The sequence below is a fragment of the Oryctolagus cuniculus genome, chromosome 1 (genome assembly GCF_051225735.1).
Source record: "Oryctolagus cuniculus isolate XC-2025 breed Fujian yellow rabbit chromosome 1, ASM5122573v1, whole genome shotgun sequence".
Classification (NCBI taxonomy): domain Eukaryota; kingdom Metazoa; phylum Chordata; class Mammalia; order Lagomorpha; family Leporidae; genus Oryctolagus; species Oryctolagus cuniculus.
Window position 1 is genome coordinate 171,736,304 of NC_142867.1, and position 19,461 is coordinate 171,755,764.

A 19,461-nucleotide genomic window follows, 5' to 3' on the forward strand; every position below is an offset into this window, starting at 1 on the left:
AGAAATCCAACTCAGCCACACGCTGTTACTAGCTTCTGAGAAGCTCAAAATGGGTACAACTCTGTTAAGCGTTGGTACTGTCTTTGGACGTGTAAAAGAAAAAAAAAACCAAAAACTTCAAGAGGAAATACGGGAAGTGCTACCCCTCAGTAATCTTCCTAGGTACTTAAGGTGCAACTGTGGATTAGGCTGGGGGATCACGCCAAGAATTTTAGAAAACGGAGGAGACATTTGGCAAGTAGTTACTGGAAGGCGAACTGGAAACAATACAAGAGGATTGTAATAGTCCCGGTTTTGAAGAATGGAACTACTATATTCAGAATCCTAGGAACACCCAATTAATGAAAACCAATCTCACACTTAAGTGTTCAAGATTTTTTTTTTCCTAAGTCTAAAAATACCGACTTCACTCGTTGGCGCTTTAAAGTAAAAAAATCAACGTCGCAGAAAAGCAATGCAAGTTTCCTCCACGCCTGTAAGAAAAGCTACGGTAAATCTATAGGAAAGCCAAGAATCTTTGGTTCGCTCTCGGCTTTCTTTTCCAATTGTTTCCCACAACTTTGGCTCGTCGCCGGGAATCACGCGTTGCCTTCCCCCACGGAACGAGGGTGTGTGGAAGCACACCAGGTCCCCGTAGCGGAACTCGGGCCGCGCTTCTGCCGAGGACAGGTCTCCCAAACAATCCCCCTCCTCGGTGGCAGCCGCCTAGACTTTGATTCCTGCTATGTCTCCTTCTCCCCACTAGTTCAGAGGAAAGAAAGAAAAAGAAATCGCCCCCCCTCACCGTAACCAGCCCTTCTCAGAGCAGGAAGCCCTGCCACCGAAACACGCGAGCGGAGGCAGAAGCCCCGAGTAAGGTCGACTATCCCGCCGCTCCACCATTGCCCCCCAATACTACGCCCACCCTAGAGGAGGGCGCGGGGGTCGCGCGCGCGCACACACTCACACACACACACACACACACACGTACCCGGGCACCCCCATCCTCCAGAATAGCCTCTCTCCAGGATCTGGGGTTCAGGCGAGAAGTGAACCGCGCAGGGGAGGACCTCTGCCCGAGGAGGTTCTGAAGAGAAAACTGCGCTCCGGCGCAGGGTCGTGGGGCTCTCGGACGCAGGAGCGCGCCGCTCCGGCCGCGGAGGCGCCAGCAGCCGGAGCCCGGCGCAGGGCGATCCCTGCGCAGCTCCTGGGGAGGACCCGAGTGGGGGGCGGACCGGGTCAGTTCAGGGGACTCACCTGGTCATGTTGGCTCCGGGCAGTCGCCGCCACCGCCTCCCGCGCCGGCACCAGCACTTTCCTCCAGCTCCTTCGCGCCCCGCCACGGCCGCACAGCCCGCGCCTGCCGCGCCGCCGCCTCCGGGCGGCCAATTTAATCCCGCCGAGCAGCGGCCGTCGCCGCGGGAGCCCCCCCTGGTCGCCGCCGCCGCCGCCGCCCAGCCCTCGTGCGGCCAGCCCAGTCCAGAGCGAGGAAGTGGAGGAGAGTCAGCGAGTGAGTCCAAAAACCCGAAATCCAGCATCCACAGGAGCGCGTCCCCCCCGCCCTCCCTCCACCCCTACCCCCTTCTCCTCCTCCTCCGCCTCCTCCGCCTCCTCTTCCCGGGCCGTCCTCCTGGCCCTTCAGAGCCCGCGGCTTCCGCGGCGTTTTCTCCGCCCGCTCCCGCTCGCCCCGCGTCCGCGACTCAGGCTGCCGCCGCCGCCGCCGCCGCCGTATGTCTGCTCTCCCTCCTCCTCCTCCTCCTCCACCACCTCCTCTTCCTCCTCCTCCCGCTTCTCGAGGCTCCGCCGCTCGCGGCTGGGGGGTCCGGGGCTGCGTCTCTTCTCCCTCCGCCTCGCCCGCTTCCTCCTTCCTGCTGCTGCTGCTTTTAAAGAGGAATCTTTGGCCACAAATAGCAACTCGACTGCCCTCCTCAGCGCCTCCCTCCCCTTCTTCTCTTCTTTCCCCCCAAAAGTGAAGCGCACGCGAGGTAACCAGAAACTAAGGCCCGCGGGGGGCAGAGGGGGCGCGGTGGAGTCCAGGGCCGGGAGGTGGGGTGGCCAGCCCGGCCCCCGTCCTTGGACCTGGCGTGAACCTTGTAGTGACGGTGGCAGGCGAGGTGGCTTGGTGGGCAAATTCAAACAAAAAGCTCAGGAAAGTAATTGGAAAGGCTCCTCTCTTTGTTTCCTCGTCTGGGTGATTTCTAAAATCCTCCTAACGTGCAGGGGATCCCACAGAATCGCGGCGCCCCGGCGCTGGGGGGCTGTGAGTACGCCCTGCCTACGCGTGAGTGTGACCGTGGGTGCGCCCGGGCGCGGGCAGCTCGGGGCCCGCGGCGCCCGCTGGAGAATCCCTGCATCTGGACCGCTGACCCACTGAGAGGGCCGAGAGCTGGACGAAGGAGGGGCAGGCGGGAGAGCTGGGCGACCGAGGCGCACCGCGCACGCACACTCACTCACACGCACTCACACTCACACTTGCAGAGGAGGGGGCGGGGTGACGTCACTCCCCAGCATCCATCCACCAGGCCAGAAAAGACCCTCTCTAACAGATGCACTCATCTCCTAAGAGATGCATGCCCCGGCGCTTCCTGCTCAGTGTCCTGGCGCTCTGGAGGAAAAAATGCTGGTCGCGCCCTTTTCAAAGCGGTGGTGATAATATAAGGAGCGCGGGGTTGATGAGACACAGTTTGTGTCCGCCCCAGTTCACCTTGGCAGCCTCATTCGGGGAGGCTTGTAGGGGATCCACTTTGGGGGCAAAGAGGAAAAAAATAAGGAAGTACTGAATCCAAATCTTAGTGGAATAACTTGTTTTGCTTTCATGCTACTTGCTTTTATGATGTTGGAAATCATCAAAGCTCCGCGGCTTCTCTGAAGGATACCGTGAAACCGTCTGCCTGGAAGGACGCCGAGTCGTCGGGCTATGCATGCTTCCTCCACAGAAGGCAAGGGTGGCTAAGGGGCCCTGTGCGGATCCTTAGCAGAAAAGAGGAATTTTAACCTTCTTCGCTGCTCAAAGGATCTCCAGCATGTGGGAAAAGCCAGCTTGTGGAAGCCACTGCTGGCAATGGGCCCAACACAATTCATTAGAAACTTGGTCAGAAAGGTTAACTAAAGTCAAGCCAGGGCTTCCAGCCACCTCCATGACTGAACCTGTGTGCAGGCCCGCCCATGCACACATTCTCATTTCTGCAAACTCCAAGCTGTCTGAAAGGGCAGAGGTAAGCAGACCCCTTCGGATGCAGCCTCGTTATCCGGCATACTGACTGCTGTCTCAAGCTGCCCGTTTGTTTCTACCATCTGCACGCTGTGCTCCTGAAAAGCACTGAAGGATTGGTCAGTAATCCTCTGCCCCCTGTGTGTTCGGAAGAGAAATCACACATTTTTGAAAGGAGCCTTGCTAAGTGAAGTTTAGTTTTCCAACAAGTTGGTAGTGGGGGAGGAGCATCCCGGCATGACTTTTTTTTTCTTTTTTTTAAGTTAGCTTCATGGTAAAAATCAGGAAGAAATCTATTCCTGCTCAAGCTCTCAACCCATGGCTGATGCCACAAGGAGCTCAAAGGCTGAGCAAGCATGATGGACACCTGCTCTCTGTGCCCTGAGAATGAGTCCAGAAATTTTAGCCTCTCCATAGGTGTTCTCACCCAAGATGAAAACTCCAGCAGGGGTTTTTCATTGTCGTATCTTCTCTCTGAAATTGGTGATCCCACTTTTGTTATCCAGACTGGATGTTGGGGTGGGGGGACAATGAAGATTTTAAAACATAATATTCCTATGCTGTTATCTCCAGTGGAGAGAGACACATCCCTCTTGCTGCAGATCTGACCTTTAAGAAGAACCCATCTGGCAAGCCTGCCTGCTCTCAGAGGGCATAGTTGAAGATTTATCATCTTACCACGGTCGTATCAAGTTAGACTAGCTAGAGAACTCAATGATGACTGTTATCCACGTGAGCAAGCAGAAATCAAAAACAGAGGACAATGCAAGTAAAGGACGTGAGCCTAACTGAAATCAAGGGAACCTAGGTGTTCCTGTCCCTACTGCAGCCTCACCATCTTAGAGAAAGTAGTAAGGAGATGTTGGGTGGAGGGGGCAGACTACAGAGTCCGAGCTGTTGGGCAACACAGAAGGAGAATTACTAGGATGATGCTGTTGATATAGATGAGACCAATAGAGGAGTCAAACACCCACTGAACATCCAAGTAGTAGTGGAAGTAAGTCTACAGGCAGCTACACATGATTAATATATTCACCAACACAGCAGAATGCTGATGCTAATGCTTGTTTATCATTTGGATGTTTTAAGTCAAAGAGCAGAGGTGGCCTCATCATCTGTTGAAATCACCTCACTTTCGCAAATATAGAAACTAAATTCCTGAGAGTCTTTGAGCCCCCAGCAATTTCATGGCAGAAGCAGAATAAAAATCTAGATCTCATGATCTGGTGTCCCCCATCACACCAACTATTCCTCATTCCCTTCAGCCGCTAAGTCAAAGAAGCCATTTTCCATCTTATCAATGAGCAGTGGAGACTATTTTAAAATCATAAATACTTACATGAAGGAAAATGAAGCAATAGGACTAGACATTTTCTTAGTTCCTTTCCAGCTCTAACATTCTGTGATGAACAGCACACAGGAGCTTTGTAAAGCACAACCCCCTCTAGTGCATAATTCAGCATACGATGAGTATGAGTCTGTGTTGGATCTCATCCAAGGGAGTTAGTTCCTAGAAACACTCGGAAGATTTTATTCTTATTTATCATGAAGCATCCTAAAGGAGGACTAAAAATAATTGTGACAACAATAATAGTAATTTGTTGTTAGATGTGCATTATGTACTAAGCATTATGTTAAGCCTGTTATTATAAACCAGTGTTTTCAAAATGCACATTTGACCTTTTGTGGGTCATGAATCTAGTAAGTCATAAGGAAATTTTTTTCAATGAAGCAGAAGTAGAAAAAGAATAGAGCATATTCTATACTCTACAAACACTGCTATGTAATGCTTATGTTTTGACCCTGTTGCTAGTGATTTTAAGAAAACGTTGCAAAGGCACTGTCTTGTCTCCAGTCTGAACCACTGCTGTGTTAGTGAAGTATTATTTGTCTCATTGTATAAGTGAGGAAACAGGAGTAAAAGAGAAGTAATTTGTCCAAGCTGATTTAGTCAGTGAGTAGTCAAGCTAGAATTCTGATCCAAGATCTGTTTGACTTCAAATCCTATGTTTTTCAAATCTTTCTATGCTGGTGATAAATTATTAACTGGGTTATGGAGTAAATTGTTGCTTATCATTTTTTCTTTGTGAAGACTGTAGTGGTTATATTAAATCTAGCTGGAATAGAGAAACACAGTACAGGTTCAAGTGACATGTTCTGAACATACAAGCAGTTTCATAAGGCATTGAAACTACTGAGATCTTTTCCTACAGGTGTCACGTTATGTCTAAGATGCATTATGTCTAGCATACTTCATAAATCTAAATGCAGAAAGAAATAATAATTAAATGGCTTTAATCCTCAAATATCATAAATATTCATCTCTACAAGTGTTAAAATGTTTGATGGCATTTTTTCAAATTTTATTCATAGAGTAATATAAGAGGGTCCCTAAATTAAACAGTATATTACTTAACTTGAGGGTATAAGATATACACCTATAAAGTAATGAGACACTGTAATTCCACCTAACTATGAAGAGGAACAGGAGACAACAACTCTGTGCCATACTGACTGCTTTGATTCATACAGTCCTGTAGATTCTGTAGTAACACTGCACATTTAGGTATTGTTATTCCCATTCTTCAGATTTGAAACTTGAAACTTAAAACAGGAAGATGATTGAAATGAGAACCTGATCCTGGTCTTTTCACAGACAGCTGGGCTTCCACCAAGGTTGTGATTAGAGATTTTGACACATGCTGTGCACTCATTCACACCTGTCTCCACAAGAGAGAAACACACATGCTTTTTCTGCAGGGTGGCATTTCTTGTCACCATCAGGCACCACTGTCCTCTTTAAGAAAAGAAATCTGCATCTTTCTCTAAAGAAAGGCCTAGGAGAGCCAGGCCCTTTCCCGTCTGCTCGTTTGACTCCTGCACTTCACCCTCACCTGCAGTGTGTAGAGGACGTTATGGTACGATGCTATTTTCCATTGGCTCAGCTACTGGAGATTACAGCATGCGACTGTGACAAATGGATATTCCCATTAAATTCTTTAGTGGAGTGGGGCATTCCATTAACCACTGGCACTATCCCAACCCAAGTGAAACACTGGGTCATTTTTTTTCTTGTGAGCAAGAAGTGAAGGGAGAAAACAAAGGATATACTCTAATTACCTTTCCTTTTTTTTGCATGCATTATGATAGCCGTATATTACAATTATTTATAATTAATATATGACAAGCTGTCAGCTAAAATTTAACAGGTGATTTGTCAAGAAGCTCTATTAATACATGCATGAAGCACTGTATTTCAGTGTTTCCTAACAATAAAATTGTCTTGGTTTTATTTTTCAAATCTATTCAGTTTAAACATTCAGAGACCACCTATCTACATATTTGCAGCCTCTTTTTAAAATACAATTATTGATAACACAAATAAGTGTATTGTTAATCATATCCAGTATAAGCACATTTTTATCACTTCAACCTTTAAATGCTAAGGTTTCAACTAAGGAAACCAATTGCCTAGTGTTTATTTTTTTGGATTTAAACTTTTATGATTTTAATACATTTTTTAAATGATGTCTTTAGCAGTAAAGACAAAAGGTGAATGGAGAGTATGGTACCTGCAGTTATGTACCTTGCCATTTAGTGCTTGTATCTTCTGTGAGAGAACTTTGAAATGAAGAAATATTTTAAAATAAAAAGATTGAGAAATCACCAGAAAGCAGGTAATTAATCACCGAATACAGGGAAAATCTCCAGAGACCAAAAACTGAGAAACAGGCTGAGTGGTACAAGAATGGGGAACACAATGGACAAGAATCATGGATAGTTCCTGGGAGTGGGAACAAGATTCTTAAGAAGAAGGAAAATCTTGGTTTCAACAGCTGCAGAATGTCAAAGTCACAGGACATAACCTGTTAAATTTTAAACTACAATTTGATTATTGGATCTGCAGCCAACCAAAGTTTGTACTGTTTGAGAATGATAGAAAAGTAAGACATTTGTTTAAAATTTCACTTGCGCAAGCCTAACTCTTATCTTTCAAGACTAGGACATGCTGCAGGCTGTTAATGACTTGCAATCAACTACTGTAGAGGGTGCTGAATCTCCTTAATGAAAGAATGTGCTTCAAGATTCAATAGTTAGGAAGGGAGAAAAAAACAAGAGGAAAACCCAAGGCACAGCAGTTGTTCAAAGGTAATAAGACTTTGGTGTCCACCCAGTTCAGGTTTCACATTTTTAGCAAGAAAGCACCAAGTTAGAGCCATGAAATTATTTTTAAAGGGTCTTTCTAACAGTTTCAGAAAATGATTTCAGAAGTGAAATACCACAAGTTGATACCCATGTAACAGGAAGTGTGGCTCTTCCTGATCTGGGGATTGTAAGCAGTCAGTGGCAGACTAGTCCTGTATATTGGTTCAGATCTCCCCTCACTTCCCAAATGCAGCTGTGTCCCTAAGCATTCTATGGACATGCATTCAACAGTTTTAAAAACAAAGAATACAGCTGAGACATGAAGACTGTATTTTTGAGTACTTTTCAGACTTTTTCTCTGTCTTACTTTGCTGTAGTTATGTCACCTGATTTCCATTTGGTATGTACATTTAGTGTAGTGTCTTCAGTTATGTCACCTGATTTCCATTTGGTGTGTACATTTAGTGTATTGTTCCTTAACTGCTTGAGACTAGGTCATGTTTGATTGGAACCAAACACTCTGATCATATTGCTTCAAACACTGCAATATACTTCATAAATAAGTGAGGAAGTAAAGGAAGGGAAGTATGGAGATTACAAGAGAAAAAGAATAAAGGAACTGGTGGTTCATTGTCCATTCCATGTGAATATCACATTCCTTATAAAGCTTGTGTTGTCCACTAAACAGAATGAATTTGCCCTGCCTCTGGACTTTCCTTTTGTTTTTCTTCTTATTTTCTGTAATTTTGTGTTTTACTTTACATATTTATACTCTATTAAATTCTAAACATCTCCAAACTCTTTCTATTCCCATCAACAAGCACAAAACTGGGCTATAAGCAGATTTCAGAACACGTCTCTTGAACTAATCAATACATGCTACCCATTGCTTAGACACCACAGTAGCTGGTTAGCTGCAACTTAATGTTTTGGACCTGTGAGGAAAGCTACACCTACCTAAAGTTTGATTGGAGACTGGCCTCACCAATAATAACACTCATCAAAATTTTACAATAATAGAATCTAATGGGGAATGGATGAATTCATAGTCCCAAAGAGTTCTTGATGATAGTAATTAGAAAAGTTCATGTTATCCTACAAAATGTCAAAATAATTGATCCATTCAGTGGTGGAAAATATCCATCATTCTTATTACAGGTACTAAAGTTTTCTCTTTAACTAGGCACGCTGTATTAGGTGGACAGAGCATATACTTGTGAATAAACATTATTTCCTAATGACCGTACATTACTTCAGTCACCTGATTTTTGAAATTCATTGTCCACATCTCCAAAATTACTAGAAAAGCTAAACCAATCTTGGAGGTATTTAAATAAAAATACCCAAATATTATTTTCCTGCATATATGATGACTTTAAATGGTCTATTCAAGTCAATATTCGTGTTATAAATGTAGAAGTACCGTTCTTATTTATTTGTGTTCAGTTCTTTAAGAAAATGTCTTGTGTCCTTGTCTTACAACCAGAGGCCTATCTTTCCAACACAAATGTCTCTACTATTTCTCAGACTACTACAATAATATTTTTTGTTTATTTTTCTGCTCCTAATCTTTTCCTGATTGGACACTGTGCTACCCAGTTAACTATAATAAAACAGAAATTTTATTATATAACTCCCATGCTCAAAAAAATCTGTTACTATTATGTACATACTTTATAACCAAACACAAACATTCTATAATGGAGAAGGCATTGTAGCACAGCTGGGTAAGCCACTGTTTAGAAAGTCACATATCAGAGTGCCAGTCCTGACTGCTCCACTTCTGATCCAGCTTCCTTCTGCTGTATCCTGGGAGGTCACAGATGATGGCCCAACTGCTTGTGTCCCTGCCACCCACTTGGGAGACCAGTTGGGGTTCTGGACTCCTGGCTTCAGCTTGGCCCAGCATGGCTATTAAGGGCATTTAGGGAGTCAGTCAGCAGATAGGAGATTCCTCTCTTGTTCTCTCTTGCTCTCGCTTGGTGTTTCAAGTAGATGAAAAAATAAACATTTAAAAAATGTTCTACCACCATTAAAGACCCACCACAAATGGAATACTGCCTAAATCCAATTTTCCATTCTTCATTTATACTTCTTTACAACCTATATCCTTATCACATTGTCTGAATAAAATTTCACTTTTCTTACCAGAAATTTCTCCTATGATCACCTCCATGTTGAATGGCCACCACCCCTTAAGGGTTATCTCATTAATTAGATTTTTATCTGATTTCTCTACTTAGATAGGAATTCCACCTCCTTTGAAACATCTGATTCTTTGAATCTCTCCTATGCTAAATAAGCATTCTAAGAAAATTTGTGAAAATGTCCTAGAGGGGCCAACACTGTGGCTTAGCGGGTAGAGCCACCATCTGAATGCTGCCAATCATATGGATACCACTTCAAGACCCAGCTGCTTCACTTCCCATCCAGTTCCCTGCTATGGCCTGGGAAAGCAGTAGAAGATGGCCCAACTACTTGGTCCCTTTACAGCTGTATGGGAGACATAGCTTTGGATCAGTGCAGCTCCAGCCATTGCAGCCAATTAGGGAGTAAACCAACGGATAGAAGACCTCTCTCTCTCTCTCTGCCTCTTCTTATCTGTAGCTCTTCATTTCAGATATATAAATAAATCTTTTTTAATAAGTCACAGAGGGAGCCAGCACTGTGGCATAGCAGGTAGGGCCACCGCCTACAGTGCTGGCATTCCATATGGGCGCCAGTTCGAGTCCTGGCTGCTCCACTTCCAATCCAGCCCTCTTCTGTGGCCTGGGAAAGCAGTAGAAGATGGCTCAGGTCCTTGGGCCCCTGCACCCGCGTGGGAAGACCTAGAGGAAACTCCTGACTCCTGGCTTTGCATCAACACAGCCCTGGCTGTTACAGCTATCTGGGGAGTGAACCAGTGTATGGAAGACCTCTCTCTCTGTTTGCCTCTCCTTCTCTCTCTGTGTAACTCTTTCAAATAAATAAATAAATCTTTTTTTAAAAAGTCACAGAAAGCACTCACCATCAACATATCTTTTTGGCTAACTTCATTGGTACAGATCCATTAATTGGAATGGTAAAATGCTAGAAGTATGGGCTAGATGGACGAATTTATAGAAACTTTTGTTTAATCATTTCTTGAAATGACCCCTTTGTTTAATCACACCTTGAAACTTCTTATGCCAGATGACTGAGAAGACAACAAATTCCAAAGATTCTAAGACCAAAATGAATAGCAACACATGATGCAAATTTTTAACAATTTCTTTCTATTTTAACTCAGTTTTTCTCCAAACCAACTAGGGACTATTAATAGTATTTGGCCTGGACAAGCACAAAAGCAAATCAAGTCAGGCAGATATTCTCTGCCTTCCTCCTGGCAAAGATACCAGGGGCCTGACATCTAGAAGCAGTCCTGAGAATAACTCAGGCTTTGTACATGGTTTTACATGGTTTTTCCTCCATCAGAAGGACCTAATGCCTGGTGAGCTCTAAGAAACATCCTACCTTGTGCTAAGTGCAGATAAGAAGGAATAGGACCCAGTATTATTTTCATTTTTTTTTATCCTTGTATCATCCTACCAACACCTAACAAAGCAGGTTGTATTCTAAGACTACAGATTTCAAAACTACTCAATTTTGCCCAATCTATGCCAGGTAGAAATTAGACCAAATAGTGAAAATTATAATAGTCTATGAATCAGTCCTGCTTCAGCCATTGATAACACACCTGCCTTTTACTCAAGTCGCGTTTTTCTTTTCTTTTCCTCTATGTCTTCCACAGGCCAGTCGCTCTGCCCATATATGTTTCTAGATTGTGAGTCTGTAAACCCTTTATGAGAAAGTCTAGGTCTTACTCATCTGCTTTGCCTCGTATATCTGCAGTATTTCCTGTCCTAAGAGTACATAAAAGAACTTTATATAATTTAGCTTTTCTGGAACTTAGTGTTTTCTTTTAAATTAATGAAAACTCTATAAGGTATAGGCACAACTCAACTTTCCCAACTTAATGTATTCCATCATATTGTCTTCAAGGAGCATGCCTATATTTATCAAATCACAAGTAAAAGTTTGGAATGTTGAACCCTTAGAACGGTAGTTCACAACCCAGCTACACATTAGAATCTGTACAAACTTTTAGAATGTATGCCCAGGGCCACTCATATTGACTGAATTGGATTCTCTGGGAGTAAGAATTCTAGTGTCTATATTTTTTAAAAGCTTCTCAAGTGATTCAAATGCTTAGTCAAAGTGGAGGATCATTGCTTTCCAGCTCTAGGAAGCACAGTTTGGAAATTACTAGACAACATGATATCTAAGGTATTTTTTCCAGTTCTAGGATTCTCTGTGAAAGTACTTCAATTTACAAGGGAAAAATAAATGACTCTGACTGGATTCCATTTTTAAATAGTCACTACAAGTGAAATGCAGCCCAAATGTTATATACTGCTATGTTTTTAGCATTTCTTACGACTTTTCACGTTTACCCATTCATCCTACTGCTCATTCACTCAGCCCTCCACTGTGTGTGAGGTATGTGAACTATGCAGGATCAAGTCATTCTAAGAATGTTTGCTGAGCAAGGCACACATATTAAGAAAAACCCTTTTATCCAAATACAATACAAACATCCCCTAATGATTTTCACTCTGTGCAGTCAAATTAAAAGAGGAAGCCATACCATTAGACTAGCCTACATTCCAGGCAGCTTTCCCCCAAAATAAATCTGTGATTAAAACAAGAAAGAAAAAAAAAAATGGAAAGATTGAAAACCCCTCCTTAGAAGCAAATTGAAACTACTCTTGATGCCTCTGTGTTATTTTCCAAGTTAAATCAGAAATAACAAAACTAATATTTCTGAGAGAGAAAGATTTTGCTCACAGTTTTTGCCTTAAGGAATTCATTTTCTTGAAAAGAAAGCATTTTTGGTTAGCTCTAAGAATAGAAAACTATCAATAAGCAATGGGAACAGACTTATACCTCCATGAATTGCTACACAGTGCTAACACTTAAGAGGAGGGCTTCCCACACCATACAGATTAAATGTTGACATTTAGGTGTGACTTCAGAGTTCCCAAATAATTTTGAGACGTGTGCGTTTTAATTCTCCTAATAAGTTTGTAAGTGACAAAACACCCATGTCACAGGTGACAGAGAAGCATTCATTGTTTCTGAGGCAGAACCTCTGGGATGGTTCCTGGGAGTTGGAATCTTGGGCAGTCTTTTCAGGTAATTCTGAAAATCACTATGATAGTTCAAAACTCATTGATTTGTTTTATTGTTCCCATGAAAAGAACACAATACAGCTGAGCAGACTCTGGCATTTCCCAAGAGGCTCGCTGCCTTTTTCTAAGATTTACCTTTTTCTTTTTTCTATACTGGTGTCTTTTTTTAAAGGAATAAAATCACAGGTGGCACTATTTTACCTAAATCCATAAGCTTTTTTTAAGTGTGCCCTATACAGCTGGCTCATTCTACCAGTTGTCCTTGCTTGAAGGAAGCTCCTAGGTGCTGGCTGTGGAGGGGACGGCTTGAAGCAGATCCACTACCCTTCTGGCCATAACTAAGGTCCTAACAGCCTGCAGAGATCACAGGCCTCCTCCAACCGGCAGCTGTAATTACATGAAATTTACCAGACGGTGGGAGTGCCAACCCAGTGCCTGCTGAGACAGTTCAGCAGGTTTCAGCGTTCTGTTCTGTTTGGGAAGCAACCAGTTCTAGCTGCTATACTCAGGGAAAGAATCAGCCATGAGCTATGTTGCTGGTGTGTGTCTTTCTCAATTCATTAAAAAGAAAGCCTTAGAAGTAAAAAGATGAGCTCTTAGGGAGCTACTCCCCGCATGCCCCAACCACCAGATTATACTCAAACAGTATAATAGCTACCTTGGAAATCTCACTTCATACATAACATGAACCACACAGACACCCCTCGTCAAACAGACCCCTCAAAACAGCTTTTAGAATACAACTACACATTTCAAGGGAGGAGACAATGTTACTTTTACCTTATAATTATTCCTAATCCAAGCACAGACTGGAGAGAAGATTTTGATTTTGTGTCTGGAATGAAATACACTTGACTGGAATCGAAGATGCAAAGGGAAAAACAGCCCTCAAAAATGAAAGGAAAAGAAAGTCTGTGTCAACCACCCCAATCTTCCCGATTCTCAAACTTTCCAAATTCTTTTGGTTCACCACCCCAACCTTAGCAATGCCCTCATGTGTAATAACCCACCAGCTATTCTGGTTACAGTTTCTGGGAAATTTGTCCATCAGAAGAGAGGTTCCAAAGAGTTTGGCACTTTTCCTCTGGGGCCACAGAAAAAGTAAGGGTTATGACACCAGCATGCAGGCTGTCTTGGGAGTTCAACACCATGTGATGTGCTGGTCCTTTTGGCCTTGAGGGAAACATTGTGAGGAGGAGGGGTGGAACCATGGGCTCACCTGACATAAAAATGACCACTTTGCGGCCTCAGAACTTTACCCTCTGTCCTGATTGTGCTCCAAATTGAAACACATACTGGGAAAAGGACAGAAGGCAGTTTGCTGTATCTTTGGACGTCCAAAAGAGCAGAAGAGGTTTATGCCTTTTATTTCCTGCCTACTAAACAGAAAAGGCAGTCATCCTGTTTTGAGACCGCCAGGTGCCTGCTCTTTTCTCTTATAGCCTTTAAACTCCAAATAAGTTCACATGTTGCTAGGTTCATAATTAAAGCATTGGCAGTACTGCTCACTTGCTTTCAATTTCATTTGTACAAACATTCCCATCACTCTTTTTAAAAGCCCTGGGCACATGTTCAAAACACACAACCCAAACAAATAAACTGCATAACCTAAGCCAAACCCACCAACAACTGGAACATCCTTTCTATTTTGGAAGGCCACCCTCAAAAGCTACTTAATTGCAGTACATTCTCTGAATCAAAGTTCACAGAGCTGAAAAATGGAAATTTTCACATTCGCATTAATGTCTTATCTATCACCAAAGAAAAGTGGGACATGTACATAAGCCATAGAATCAGCTACTGGAGGTTCAATGGAATAATTTCACCTTGAGTGATGTCCTTAAAAAATGGTATATTGAGGAAGGGACAGAGTTTCCTTGAGAAATTTTAGAGTAGAGTCAGGCTTTGACAGAATTTATTATTTTCAAGTGCTGACGAAGACTTTATATTTAGAACTTAGTTCTTGATCTTATCCAGTGAGGGACTTTTCATGGCCTTTGGAATTAACTTTGATAGCAGTATTCCTATCTGTCATTTACCCTTAAGGCAGACATGACCATAGCGCTGGGAGCTGCTATATAAAAGGCCATGATAAGAGTGAAAACTTCACCAAAGGTAGAGATTCCAGTGTGTAGAAAAAAAGAATTTGTAACAATTTGATTTTACCTTGGCACAGCAAACAAAGGAGCAGCTCAACAAAATGCAAAGTTTAGTGTGAAATTTCTAACACAGAGTAGAAAGAGCTGCCCAAATCTGTTCAGAGCAGTAAAGAAATGAGCATCATCTGTCTGTAGCCAGGCTGAGATTCAGGTTGGCACCGTGGTCCTGAGGCACCACTGAGAAGAAATGTGTCCACGTAAGATGGCAGCCTGTGGAAATCAGCAGTGATGCAGCCGATCAAAAGTGAGTGCCAGGCCGGCGCCGCGGCTCACTAGGCTAATCCTCCGCCTTGCGGCGCCGGCACACCGGGTTCTAGTCCCGGTTGGGGCGCCGGATTCTGTCCCGGTTGCCCCTCTTCCAGGCCAGCCCTCTGCTGTGGCCAGGGAGTGCAGTGGAGGATGGCCCAGGTGCTTGGGCCCTGCACCCCATGGGAGACCAGGAAAAGCACCTGGCTCCTGGCTCCTGCCATCGGATCAGCGCGGTGCGCCGGCCGCAGCGCGCCGGCCGCGGCGGCCATTGGAGGGTGAACCAGCGGCAAAGGAAGACCTTTCTCTCTGTCTCTCTCTCTCACTGTCCACTCTGCCTGTCAAAAAAAAAAAAAAAAAAAAAAAAAAAAAGTGAGTGCCAAAAGCTTTTGCATCCATTTCTCTGACAGAACAAACTGCTCAAAGACCACTGTAAAGTCAGCTCCAGCCTCCAACAAAAACTGCAACGTTTATAACAAGTGGTACCTCCTCGGCTTATGTCTCAGCCTAGTCAGAATAATTTCCTCTCCTGGGTCTCCTAACTATGGCAAAGGGAAAGGAATTTGACAGCGCGAATGGGACGAGGAAGGAGGTTCCAACGTGGAGCCAGTAGAATGAGTGGATTACCCTCGGCTGTGCTGGCAGGGAGATCAGCAAGTCTGCCTCCCTTATTCTGGAACAACTGTGTGTGATATGATCTCCCAGGCCTATCAAAAAGGCTCTGTCTTCAGGAAAACAAAGACTTCTCTGCTCAGCGTTGTTCTCTCACATGTTGAGTTTTCTTGTTAACAATGCTATATTATTACAACCTTTATAGCACTGGGGATATGGAGCTTGTATTAAAAACACAATGAAGAAAATGGCTTGTTTATACAAGCCAGTATTTTGACCATAATTATATTTTCCCCCGTCTTCTTGATGAATTAGGAAAGTTCGAGCCAGGTATCTGCACAAAGCACTACAGAAACAGGAAAATAAAAAGGCACATCCTCCAGGGTGTGACCTACATTTATGTGAATCTTGCTGATACAAAGTTCTGTTCTGTTATCACTAATAGTTTAAGAAAATATAATTCTTTCTTTTTTATCTTTAATTTTAATGAAAACCATCCAGGGACTGTCCAAATTTTTCAGAAAGAACAAATTTTTCAGTACAGGAGACAGCAGTTGCCAGTACAACAAGAAACCAGCCAAGTTGCTTTGGAGGAGTTAAGCAAGTACATTTCAATAAGGACCCAAACAATCTTTGGCAACCAATAAGAAAAACAAGTCATCATTGCATTAAGGAGGCCTTCAAAATGAGTGCTGTCGGTGGAAAATAGAGTTACTCACCAACTGAAAATGTTTACTTGAAGTGAGAATTATTTTATGGAAACCACTGTGAGTTTTGGAATACTGACAATCTGTTCAGATTGGTCACTGTGTACAATGTTACTGCAGCAATATGCCCTGAGACTCCTAATCTGTCTGCCTAATGGAGCAGGTGGTGAGGTTCTCTACTAAGCTGTCAGCTCCTGGAGGGCAGGAACCATGTCTTATTCATCTTTTAGCTACCATGGTACCCAGCTCTTCAAAAATACTCAACAAATATTGAATGAAGGAATCCTTATATATCTGGCCAACTCTCTGACCCCCTGGCCTAAGCTATCACTACCACCATCGTCTCTATCCTCTTGCCCTGTGAAATTTCCTTCTGAACAATTTTCACCAGCTGCCACATTATTTTTGGTTGTTTTGATAATTCACTTATTATTTCCTCCTACCAGAATCTGAGCTCCCAAGGATAAGGATTAAAATGAGTTCAATTTCCTGTGTAACTCTAGTTCCTAAGATGGGGCCTGGGACATAACATCCAATTATAAATCTGCATCGACTTTTGAATGAGTGAAGAACAAAAAGTTTCTCTAATTTTCTTCTTCCATCTTCATTCTCTACTTGATTGATTGATTGATTGATTGACAGGCAGAGTGGACAGTGAGAGAGAGTCAGTCAGAGAGAAAGGTCTTCCTTTACCGTTGGTTCACCCTCCAATGGCCACCGCTGCCAGCGCCCTGCGGCCGGCGCACTGCGCTGATCCGAAGCCAGGAGCCAGGTGCTTCTCCTGGTCTCCCATGCAGGTGCAGGGCCCAAGGACTTGGGCCATCCTCCACTGCCCTCCCGAGCCACAGCAGAGAGCTGGCCTGGAAGAGGGGCAACCGGGACAGAATCCGGCACCCCGACCGGGACTAGAACCTGGTGTACCGGCGCCACAGGCGGAGCATTAGCCTAGTGAGCCATGGCACTGGCCTACTTCATTTATTATTTATTATTATCCATTTGTTTTATTTATTCCATCTATGAGGCCTCTTAGTTCAATGAGTATGAAGAAAATAAGGGTTTCTTTATTATATAGGTGGTTGATTCTAAAAAAAGTGGAAGAAGGGAACAACATCAGATGCATGCAGAGAAGTATGAGTGATAAGAAGGAAAGAGGAGAGGAAGGCAAGACATGAGTGGTAGCTGCCACGTGAACGGATAGGCCGGGTGAGTAGCAAAACATGTGTGTGCACCATCATCTAGATTCCGTGATACATCTAGTCATTAAACAGAACACACAGGGCCTTTAACATGCTGAGCTGAACCCTCGTTTCCTTTCAGACTCTGAGGGGCAGAACTACATTTTTACCTAGATTTTCCAACTTTTGAACTTAAGATAAAATGTTAATAATTTTAATAATGGTTTTCTTGGGCATTCCTACACTGTCCCCATATGTGAATGAATAAGAATTTACAACCCATTAAGAATGTTTCCATTTTGCTGTCCACATTTAGTGGTTGATAAAACCAGTGGCCTGTGGTTCAGTGATTTGCCCAGGATTCTCATGTTGATCCTGCCAAATATAAAAGCTTCAACTGTAAACTCATATTATTCTTTTTTTTTCAAACCAAGATGAACAGAAAATTCTTTGTCTTTATAGAAATTCATAAGGTGTGATGACAGTTGATCAGCCTTGCTTTTGTAATTTCCCAACTTGGATTTCTCTGAATGAACCTGGGATACATAGGAAAGTAGCCTCGCTGCCTTCAGACTCCGTGGGAAAAAAATGGGAAAGGACTGTTCCTGGCGCTGCTACTATTATCCCTTCTCTACACTCTATGTTTCCTGTGTGGATCCATACTCTCCACTGCGATCTCAGTCCCAGCAATGCTCTGGCCAGCAAATGCTTGCTTATCTCATTCTCCTAATGACTCCTATCTCTCTGCTAATTTATCATGGTGGAAACTTCTCTGGAGTTGAGAGAACATAATCTCTAACTCCTGTGTGCATGGAGGTGAGCTGGTAAAACCCTAAGAGTCCTCATTTCTTTATCTGTGAAACAAAGGTAATGCTATTTATTTCACATAGTTATTGTGCACACTACATAGGAATCATGGGCTTGAAATTGCCATGCAAAGCTGGGATCCTACAAAATATCTGATGTATGTTTAGGAGACTGTCTACATATTTGTTCTGACCTAAGTTGATGATTTAATGTAATTTAATGTAATTTTCTTTCTTTCTTTTCTTTTTTTTTTTTTTTTTTTTTTGGACAGGCAGAGTTAAATAGTGAGAGAAAGAGACAGAGAAAGAAAAATAAGGAACACTTCGCAAATTTGTGTGTCATCCTTGCACAGGGGCCATGCTAATCTTCTCTGTATCGTTCCAATTTTTAGTATATGTGCTGCCGAAGCAAGCACTAATGTAATTTTCAAAACATGAAAATGAAGCATATTTTTCTAGTGGAAGGATTCCCTCGGGTGGAGCAAGAATGGCGTGGTAGCTGGGGCAATGGACACTTAGGGCTATGATTTACATTTCTGCAGTCTTCAACCTATACAACCAGCCATGGACACACTAAATGAAGACACCCATTTGTGAAATGCAGATAAAAATGATCTCACTTTTAAGTTCTGGGGGTGATTAAATGAAACAGTAGGTGGCCAATCACTAATGTATTAAAATTAATTATGACAAATAACATAATTGTTTACATGGCTCTTTCTAGTGATGAATCACAAGAAACTTAAGAGTGGCATAATGATTCTAGAACTCTTTATCTGGTTCCTTGATACATCAGTTCACATAATCTCCAAGATGTTATAACCACCGACATCCCTGCTTCAAGCATAAAGTGAGCATCACAAAGTGTATTTGCCAAAGTTTGTAGCAGGGACAGGGAGATGATATGTATGAAATAAGCAAATCTAGTTGTAAGGATGTTCATGTAAATCCCTATGTTTAATAATAAGCATTACTTCATTTCTTTGGATAATGCTTAATATCTACAAGATACTTCATGATTTTTAGAGTGGTTAGTGGAGTAAACTATAGACTCAGCGTGGGCTGAGATTGAGGCACAGTCACTTACTGAGTGGCTCTGTGCATGTGCCTTAACTTCTTTGTGTCCCACCTTTTACAGTAGTCATGAGCTACGTGAAGGAGTGGGGAGGCAGTCACAGGTTTTTTATTATACTGTCATTGAACTGATCAA

The 19,461-nt window shown here is 43.1% G+C and overlaps 1 protein-coding gene and 1 non-coding gene across 37 annotated transcripts in view; both read right to left on the reverse strand.

The window, feature by feature from the left end:
* The window catches only part of PTPRD (protein tyrosine phosphatase receptor type D), a 1,783,257-nt gene that overhangs the window by 552,325 nt on the left and 1,211,471 nt on the right, over positions 1 to 19,461 (reverse strand). For 31 of the 36 annotated variants that reach the window (XM_089316774.1, XM_089316758.1, XM_070051976.2 and 28 more), the window contains exon 1: positions 1,237 to 1,374. The exons of 2 other annotated variants lie outside the window; for them this stretch is intronic. The gene's annotated coding sequence lies outside the window, so the exon portion shown is untranslated. Of the gene's footprint in view, positions 1 to 970; positions 1,212 to 1,236; positions 1,375 to 19,461 lie in introns of those variants that run through there. 3 more of the 36 variants (XM_089316657.1, XM_089316634.1, XM_089316658.1) reach the window with 1 other exon arrangement.
* Positions 18,560 to 18,667, reverse strand: LOC127484967 (U6 spliceosomal RNA). Its single transcript, XR_007912172.1, has one exon. It is a non-coding gene; the product is annotated as a U6 spliceosomal RNA (small nuclear RNA).